This window comes from Harpegnathos saltator, unplaced genomic scaffold (genome assembly GCF_003227715.2).
Source record: "Harpegnathos saltator strain DR-91 unplaced genomic scaffold, Hsal_v8.6 scaffold93, whole genome shotgun sequence".
Taxonomy (NCBI): domain Eukaryota; kingdom Metazoa; phylum Arthropoda; class Insecta; order Hymenoptera; family Formicidae; genus Harpegnathos; species Harpegnathos saltator.
In genome coordinates this window covers 1,878,770-1,889,147 of record NW_020230721.1, presented here as the reverse complement: position 1 = coordinate 1,889,147, position 10,378 = coordinate 1,878,770, and positions in this window count along the sequence as shown.

Below are 10,378 nucleotides of genomic sequence, written 5' to 3'. Positions count from 1 at the left end.
CTTTTGCGAGTAAAGCTCCGAACTTTCGGAGCCATACAGCGCGCCACGTCCGTAGACTAACATGAAAGAGCTGGAAGGTAAAAGCAGCCGCGAAAGAGAGAGAGAGAGAGAGAGAGACAGAGAGAGAGAGAGAGAGAGAGAGAGAGAGTTGAATGCAAACGATGGAAGACACGCGAACGAGATGATAACCGGCATGGGAGACGACGAGACGGAGATCGTATTAGCGTGTATCGCCGGCGATTAACCTTGGATTGTCGTGCGACAACAAAAGGCACCCCGGAACGATGAACGAAGGAGCAACGCTCCGCGTCCCGAAGAGGCCCGACGACGTCAGCCGCTCGCTTCACCTAGCGATCGAAAGCGCATCGATCCTTCTTGGGGACTCCGCGCGAGATCCGCCGCAATTTTCTTGCTTTCGTCCATTAATCATTGCGCTGTGACATCGTCAGCGTGCAACGTCAGCGTTGAATTTGCATTCGGACTCGGCATTGACCTTTTTCCCGTGCCGCATGTTTTCATCCGTCCCGACGCACAAACACACTCGCCGCCTATACGTGTGTACGTGCGCGGCACGTCCCGCGAAAGCAAGCGGCGTGTGTCGCGCGGTGAAATTAATTGTGCCCACAAACATGTCCGTTCCGAAGTTCCGCGAGATCTAAGGAGACCCAATTCCCCGATGATGAATGAGCGCGCGGTGGACGGATGGCGATGCGGCGACTCGCGAGTCGCCAGTTCCCGCTGAAAAGGCGCCTCCTTCTCCCCTCTCCGCCCTCCCTCCTCCGCCCCGGGCTAATTCGCCGAGCGAGATAAGGACTTTCGCGGAATGCGGCTACGAATTTCACTTTCAATTTATGCCATGCGACTCGGAGGGTGCCGCTCGGATTAGTCGCGGTGGGTCACGTCACCCCGGCTCGCCACGATTAAGCCCCGGAGACACGAAATAAGCCTGAAAGTAACGACTCGCACGCATCGCAAGTACACACGACAGTCCCCCCCCCCTCCCCCCTCCACCCCCCGAGTGGCCCGGGCGATATCGCGCTCGCCGTGAGAGACGGGGATTAAAGCGGTCACTGCGCGTACACGCAGGGCTTCCAGTCGCGTTTTTAACCTTCTGGCAACCTCCAGACGTTTCGGCATTACGACCGGCACGCCGCGTAGTCCTATATCGTCCTGTTTTTTTTCCTCGCGTCGAAGCGAAGGAGCTCCCGAGGAAATATCCTCCGTTCGTTATACCTTCGCGCGCGCCCACGCTCGCCCGTATTGCCGTCTCTCTCCGGCCAGGAATATCTAGACGGTGGGAACTTCGCGCGGACTCTATCGCGACGAACACATGGCCGGGAGTAATAACATCGGATCGTTGGAACTAACTGCACCGGCGAAGGCAATTCGTTCCGGCGGATTGCAGGCCCCGTTTTCGCCGCTGACAATCTTGATCATCGCGTGCGCGACAATCAACCGGGTCAGCGGCTCATCGCGGGGAGTCGCGCGCTTTTTCAAACGACCAGCCCTATTTTATCGAGGATCCCTCCCTGAATATTAGGCTACCACATCCTGCCGTTTTGCGAGGCGCGATTTAGAAGCGAGGAGGGAATTGTCCGGCCATGTGAGAATTTTCGCGACACGGAGTCGACCCAGTGGCTGCTTTTCCAGGGAGCAAACGCGCGCGCGCGCGCGAAAGGTGTCGCGGGGGCACGTCTGGCTGGAACTCCTGAGCGCCCCGGCCACTTCCGCTTTCGTTTCCGACAGGAAGAGCAGAAACGAGCTGCACACGGCGGCACGCGGCTGCCGCGAGCCGGCGACTAGCCATGCCCGGCGTTATTGATCCGACCCGCTGAGCGTGTTCGACTCTATCGTTCACGTGAGCGCGACATGGGTGCGTCATAGAACGTGGCCAAGTTGACGCGTTTAATGAGCGCCGACAGCAGCCTGCTCCGAGGAGAAGCCGAGCGCGCCGTCGACACCCTGAGTGGCCAGCCTCGACTTGGATTTTGAGGGAGCGCAGCTTTGGCCGGCTTCTAATTAAAGGAGCGGTCGCGGCTGCGATACGAAGTAATCGAGACGATCTCCCCGTTAGCAGCAAGTTGAGGAAAATGAGATTCTATTAAAGGTGGAAGGTTGCGTATGTGTATGTGTGTGTGTGTGTGTCTGACGCGCCGCACTAATTAGTCGTCGAACTGATCGATGACACATCGGTCGCGTCGATGTCGGAGCGATTAATCGTACGAGTTGGAACGGAGAGCCCGCGATGAGGAATTTGCGAGTACCGGCCGTGAATGTTGGACTCGGCGTTGGTTCGAGCGGAAACTTTGGGAGTTTATGCGCTCCGCTCTTATCCGGATAAAATTATCGACAAATGATCGTTCAGATAAAGTTCCGACATTAAGGGGGGAATTATATGCAGAGCAGGCCGTTTTCAAGGGTATTTTTATGAATTTTTTTAACGGTGGGATCAATAGACTTGAAATTTTCATAGTGTGTTCATTAATGTTTAAAGTATAAAATAAATTTGTTCCATCTATATAGAAAATACACATAAAACTTTTTAAACGTTTATCTGCACGGAGAAAAAGATCAGAAATATTGTTAATTTTGTTATCCGATCAAATACATATTCGATTAAATACATACCGGACATTTGATCGGATAACGAAATTAACAATCGGATATTTCGGATATTTTTCTCAGTGTGTGGAAACACCATTTTCTCATTAAACTGTCGACACGATTACGCAAAAACTACTAAACCGAATAACTTGAAATTTTTACACGATATGTAGTAGACATAATTTTTGCCCCTACCTCGAACACAGTTATATTTTGTTTTATTCATTTTTTTAAACATGATTACAAGTTGAAGAAAGTTTCATTTTCGATACTTTTCTTTTGTACAGTCATTATTTTTCCAAACTTGGCTTCATTGCCTTCACTTTAGTACGAGCTATAATGGCAGCCGTATATTTAAAAAATCCTTCTCAGCTTTTGGTTTCAGAGTAGTGAGAAGTCCGGAATTATGTCGACAGCAAACACAGAGCTCGCAAACGGATGATTGCATTTTTATCTATAATTACAAATTACTATAATTACTATAATTACAAATTGGATCGGTTATCGTGATTCAATAAAATTTATTTTGTTTTGTACATTAACGAATACACTGTGAAAATCTCAAGTTCATTGCTCCTATCGTTTCTGTTAAAAAAATCCGTAAAAATAGCCTTGAAAGCCTGAAAGGAATAGCCTTACGGCCTTCTGCATATGATTCCCTCCTTAACGTATGTTCATCCGGATAATACGAGATATATCATTCATCCGGATATACAGACACATTATCTTCATCTACGTCTTGGAAAAGATTGTTATCTTTGCAAAATTCTCCAGGGTGACGTCCGCAGATCATCGCTGCAGATGCGTGAGACGTTGAACTATTTGCTTTCACGTCGTAGACGTGAATTTGCGTTGGTGCTAAGAGGAACTTACACGTTTCATCTTATTCTCATCCGAGCTAATTTGAAAATCTAAAGATATAAATCTAAGCGAAATGCCTATTTACGCACGACCGAATTTCGATTTATCCTCGTCCGAATAATTCACTTCAAATACGTTATCGGAACCAAGTTTCGAAGAATAATGACTGTACGAAAAAAAAGAAACGTATCGAAAATTAAACTTTTTTCAATTTGTAAAATCATGTTTAAAAAAATGAATAAAATAAATCGATCTGTGTTCTCGTTGGGGCGCTCATTATTGATCGATGGTAATAAATTAGCGAGATGCAGATCGAAGAACACGAATGCTGCCGCCGGCGCGTTGTGAATCGCGACGTCACGAGTGCCGTCAGGAGGAGAGTCCCGCGGGAACACTGGATAATTTTGCTGCACGTTCGACTGATAATAAGATGTGAGATGGATTGGTCTGGTTAATTCCAGGGAATGTCGGGCACGAAATCATTCATTTATTAGCGACACGTCGCGCGCTCCCCCTTTTTCCTCTCTTTCCGCGCAGGGGGAGGACGTATCGCGCTCGCGCGTGCGACAGACATGCATGCGCTAATTTTGATTTTTTGTCGATTGCACGCGATCGATGGCGAGCTCACGCAACGCATGTAATTCTGAGGGACCTACATTCAGGTCATCGAATCGCACCCGTAAGTAACGCGATGCAATTTTCACAACGACGAGGCTTCCTGCCGCGGCGGCGGCGAGAAGAGAACGAAGAAAGAGGAGAATTTTGCCCGAGCGCAAATTCGCTCGCCGCGAAGCAAATTCGAGCGCCGAGTCACTCTTTGCAAATGCACTTTCGGTCACATCGCTGTGTCATCGCGCAGTGTCGGGGCTCGTGACTCTAATTGCCGCTAACGATGCGCAAAGAAAAAAAGTAAAACTCTTCGTTATCGCGCGTCGCTGTTACGTCGCCCGATGCCTGGCTCGTATAAATAGAACCCGAGATAACGCCGCGCGCGCGCGATCAATGCGCGGAGAGAGACGGGGGCGTGTAATTTGAATTAACAAATTACATCTAATTCAGGGAAAAAGTGACGCACGGCGATATACGCGAAGATACCGCGGGCGCGATTATGTAACAAGCGACGCGCCGCGTTCTCGTTCCACCGCGAGGAGTCGAATCGCGCGCTACGCGCTACGAGTCGCACGCACGGCGGACAGTCGATTTAATTAAATTCGTTTGCTTTCTTTGCTTGCGGTCGGCCATACACGCGGTATCTCGTGATAGAAGCGGCGTTACCGGCGATTCGTTGCTATCACGAAATGTATTTCGGTCGCGCCGAGCGAGATGCCGTTTTCGATTCTCGCGGCCGTCTCCGCCCGTGCGGATTCCAATTGATCGCGTGTATCGCTGGAATTTACGAGGCGGTGTCTCTTGTCGAAACGAAAAGGCTGATCGGGGTTAACGACAGATAACGACGACGACGACGACGACGACTACGAGGACGACGACGACGACGACGGCAACGGTGGGGATGATGCATCAGGTATGGTTTATCGCGAGCGACGTCGACTTATCGCTCAGCAGCATCTTCGAATCACCTGCCGCGGCGACGTGCAATTGTCACACGTGTGTGTGTGTGTGTGTGTGTGTGCGTGTTTGTCGGCGGTTTATCGATAGTGTAGCAACACTTCCTGGATGTTAACCCATTTACCGAGCTTACGAGCGTTTCGCCAATGAGATCCGCGTAGCGGATAGGAGCGTGCGCGCAGTGCATGAAAGTTTCACAAGCTGACGTATTCCGGAAAAAGAGAAAGAATCGCCAGGACGACACGTTAGACTCGGAAATCACACCTGGACAACGCGGCGGGGCTGTAAACAGGGGCGAGGGGGGACTCAGCTCAGGGGAGGAACATACGCGGGACGAGTGCAATAATAATAAAACGCAGCCGGCGATCGGAATCTTCCATGATTGATCAGTCCCGCGAGACGCCAACGCTGACGTTCTCCTGCTCGATGCGCGCTCTTCGGGGCGTGACACAATTTCGTTCTCGATCAAAAACAAAGCGCGCGGGGGGCGGGGGGGGGAGGGCGGCCGCCGCGCGGGGATTAACGGCAGGCCGATGGGGTAATAATACTATCCACGAACCGGCGGCGGCGGCGGCGGCGGAGTCACGGAAGAAGCGCCGGGTTGAAAAGGCTTCGAGTGCCAACAGGGAGACTGGTACGGTCGATAATCGATGATGATCGGCCTGCCGAGTCAATTCTGCTCGTAGGTACAGCTGGTACAGGGCTCTTCGGCGGCGCCTCTCTCGGATCGTTTAGAACGGCTTATCGAACGGCACCTCGTTGGGCCGCGGAATCGACGGGCTCGGCGCCCAGCAGCGTCGTCGAATCCCTAGACTTTACGATTGTCGCCCCGCGGTCTCGACGATCGTATAGCACACCAACGGCTACCTCGAGCCGTGGATACACATCCTGTTTCAACGTTATTGCGCGTATGCGTTACGCATACACGTTGCCGCGCGCACAATCGTCAGATGATATTATTTCGGGAAGCCGACGCGCGATCGTCGCGCGGTGTCGGCCGGTTTTACGCACCGTTACGTCGCCGAAGGCGCACGGGTGCGTGAAGAGGCGAGAGGGTTGGCAGCTGCACTTTCGCCACTTTCGGAATTACGACTTGCTCTCCCAACCGCTGTGTATGTGTGTGTGTGTGTGTGTGTGTGTGTGACCTCCATGTCGCGTCTCGGAGAGACCTCCTGATCGCGCCTGCCGGACGCTTATCGCCATTGCCGATACGGCGATGGTTGCAGTGCGCGAATGCATAATTAAGCGACTGGGAATGAGACGAAAGGCGTATCGATTGTCCACGCCAATCTCGCGAGGCACGCGAAGATTCGCGTATTCCGCACGGAATCTACTCGAATAAGCGCTGGCTGGGCTAGACCAGCCAGCGGAGACCGGCCGATGGGATTTCGCGAGAGAGCGTGGGAGGGAAGGAAAAGTGCCTGTTAGTCGCTAACAATGCCGACGTTCCCGACGACAATGGCCCATCTGTGGCGGTACGTCAATGCGCCAAATGTCCTCTACGTGGTGCGCAGCGTGTCTAGGAGGATCGTCGCTACGGTGGGCGAGACCGGGGCGTCAATCTGACGGCGCGGTTGATCGCCGGGGAATTGCTATTTGCGAGTCGCGTGTGCAGCTTCTCCGCGGTGGAGTTTTCTCCGCGAGAAAACGGCATCGATCATCGCGACGGCCGCCGCGCTCTGATCGAACGTGCGCGCGCGCGCGGTTCTCGCTCGCTCTCTGACGTTAGTTAGCTCTCAGCGGAGGCGACTACTTCCTGCTCTCGCGCGCATAACAAGCTCTAATACGTGGTGTGCCTACGTGTGCACGCGTGGCGTCTAATACGCCGTCCACGAGCCGCCCCGGCTCAATTTTTGGACACGGCCAAGAGGTCATCTGCGTCGATTAGCCTCGTCGCGGAGCGGACAATTACGCTCTCGCCGCTCTCGCGACGTGCTTCGCGCACGTCGTCCGTCCCGCTTTCGAAGCCACAGCTCTTAATGATCACGTCATCACACCGTCAGCCGGGGGTATCGCGCGTCTCATGCGCGTTTCACCAGCGCTACAGATCGAGCGTCCGATTTTTCCGAGCCCGGAGAGTTCCGTCGTGGGGGAGGAAGAGAGGAAGAGCGAAGCGGCGAGACGGAGCTTCGCTCGTCGCGCGAGCGATTTGCCGACTTCGTCGAGACGGTCCCGACTCGCCTCGTCCCGGCCACGTCCTCGACGCACGTTCTCAATCTATTCTTCTCAGCTGAACTAGGCCGCGCTTCTGCACGTCGGAAGGAGGATCAGGAAGGGACTCGCAGTGCGGCGTTGGTTGAGCCGGGAAGGACAGAGCCGAGGTTTCTAACGTGGCCCGAAGTCGCGCGCGAGTCGGACGCGAAGAAGACGCGAAGGAGCCGCGAGGGAACGATCCGGGCGCGATCTCTGGAACGAGACTTTTGGATTTCGTCGATGACGTCGCGGCCTGGTCCCGTCGGGAAAGTCGACTCACCTGGACGACCACGTCGGCCACGTCGGTCTCTCTCCTCCCGCTGGTCGAGAGCCTCCACGACCTACGTCGGCTCGTGACTCACTAAAAGCTTCGCGTAACAGCCCGGAGGAGCTTCCTCGGCGAGGTGCGTCGCTCTCGCTCGGCACACGTTCGGCCCGTTGCCGTCCGTTTGTCCTGCCGTGCTCCGCTCCTGCGCTCCAACGCCCAGCCAGACTCAACCTTACCCTGCGCACTCGACACGGCGGATCCGCTGTATAGCCAGCCAGGCCGGACTGGCGGCGCGGCGGCCTTCTCCAGCGGGAGAGACAATCTATCGATAAATTATGTACCTTCTCGCGGCGTGCCTTCGTCCCCTCCGTCTCCCCGCCCGCGCCGCCGAGATCCGGCTTTTCACGCGAGACGACTCTCTCTCTCTCTCTCTCTCTCTCTCTCTCTCTCTCTCTCTCTCTCCGAAATGAGAGACGGCCGGCGAGACGGTCCTGCGAGGGTCGCGCGGCGCAACAACGGCAGCGATCCGTTCCGCGATACCCGTCGTCTCGAAGAAGAGATGGACGATTTCTGACGCCGCCGCCGTCGTCGTCGTCGTCGTCGGAGACACTATTTATATTGCAGCCCTTGCATGAGTCTTCATTTGTACAATAGGGCGTCGCATGCGCAAAGACACCACGGGCACCGCGGCGTTGCGTAGACGCGAGGGAGTCCCATGAAACGGACAGCCTCAGGAACGTCTCTCCTCCTCGCGATTGCACAGAGTCTCCGCGTGCCGTGCCCCTCCGCCCGCCCCCTCCGAGGACATTCACCAGCATCTACGGGCGCCGCGCTCCGGCGCCGGGCTGCGGCGGCGGAATTGTCCGCTCCGGAAACGGCCAACTCTCACCGGGTCTTCAATTAGCGGCCGAGCTCTTCCGTTCTTCCGAGGCAGGCTCGCTTGCCGGCCGCTTATCTCCCGCGAGTAATAGCGAGTGATATTTGCTGGCGTGAATGAAGTCAGAGACCCACCCTCGCGCGGCCACTTCAATTCCGATGTTATTACCTTAATGCGTCGGGCACGGTCGCCTCCGTCCGATCTCCTTCTAGGTGGGAGGAGCTCGAACGCGGCACGGAGATGGCCGGAAAAATTGCGCGCCTTCGCGTCTTCGCGAGCGTTGTTACGACGAGCGATTTAACTGGCGAGGTCGTTACCGGAGCACAACGAGGCTTCTTCCCGCAGGCGAGCTCCGATCGAGAGCGATTTAACGCGATTTAATTTTTGACAATCGCGCCCGAGGAAGAGTGACTCGGCGTGGCGACGAACGAACCAGGCGCGTTTTGATTCGCAATCTCGGCCTCCTACGAATTGTATCCGGCTGGGGGAGCGGAATTTTCCACCCGCTGAAACGGCTCGCGTTTACTCGCGTCCGCATTAATCCGAAACACTCTCTGCTTCCTCTCCGTCTTTACGGAAAAAGAACGTGCTTTGTATTACGATTAACTTGTAATATTTCCGTGCCTCGCGGAGAATAATTTGAAAGAAAGTTAATTAGAATCTTGCTCCGCGCCAAGTTTGTCACTCTCAATTGATGAAAAGATGGAAGGATTGGTCGGATTAACGCGGCAATAAACGAATCAAGCGCATTTCGTCCGACGGGGGACAGAATTTCCGACTCTTGTCAGCCAAATGCGGTTCAGTCTTAAAAACTGGGAAGATTCTGTTTCTTTCGACTGAAGCTTGAATTTCGTTCGTTCATTGTCACGTCGTGGTTCAAGCAAATCTTTTCCTCCGGAAAGTTCTGTCTCTTCGCATCCGAAGAAGCGCCTCATCCAGATATTGAAACGTTTCAGACGCAAGGAATATAATGGCACTTTTACACCGTCGCCTCTCTCCATCGAGTCTATTATTAAATAATAATCGTTCCATCTTCAAACCTCCTCGGAAGCAACGTTATCCTAAGAACACGATTACGCAGACACGCTAATTCTCAGCCAAGAGCGGACTGCGTGACTGCGTGGGGGGGTAGAGAGCTTCCATCGTCAGCGATCAAGCATCGATGATGCTTGTTGAGGTCTTTCGACATCGACGCGGGACGACGTCCGAGCCGCCCCGCCGATCTTGCATCGCGCCATATTACCTCGTCGTTGTGCGTTATCGCGCGACAGGTCGGTATTCGCGTATGGAGGCCAAACTTTTCTCCGCACGAGGACAATCCAGCCATTCATTCGGCCTTCCAACCCTCGCCGTGGTTGCCTCAGCTACGATGCTATCGTCGGGCGGACTTGCCAGTGCAGTCGCGTCTTGGAGTCGCCACATCTCGTCGGCGGAACGTGGCGAGAGATCGATCCGCCGGCGTTTCCTCTCCACCACGAGACACGTTTATCTGTTTCTCTGCCTCTCCCTCTTTTCCTCTCTTTTCTCGTCTCGTCGGGAGGGAGAGACAGAGAAAGAGAGGAAGTCGAGACTTTGCTTCGGTGTTCGCGCGCGGTGACGTACATCCGACCGAAGGAAGTCGGCTAACCGGCTTGCTCGTCTTACCTGGAAAAAAAGAAATTTTCTCTCTTACTATCAGAGTCGGCTGTGCTGATGTCGGTGATAACGCGAACGCGAAAGTGGCACGTAAGGTGACTGCGAGTCGCAGTAAAGCCGAGCGGTAAAATCGCGCGCGAGAACGCAGCTAGTTGACGGCTGTTAAGCGCCGTGCGAAATTGGAATGATGTTAATGTCGTGGTTAAGAAATCGATGCCGGGCGCACGACAGAAGTGAGAACGCTAACACGGAGAAAATCGTTTACTCTCACACGATGGTACATAGTATATAGTAATAGTGACCTAGTGACACATCGGGAATTCACACATTCGTAATTTCCCTCGCGCATATATATATATATATATATATATATA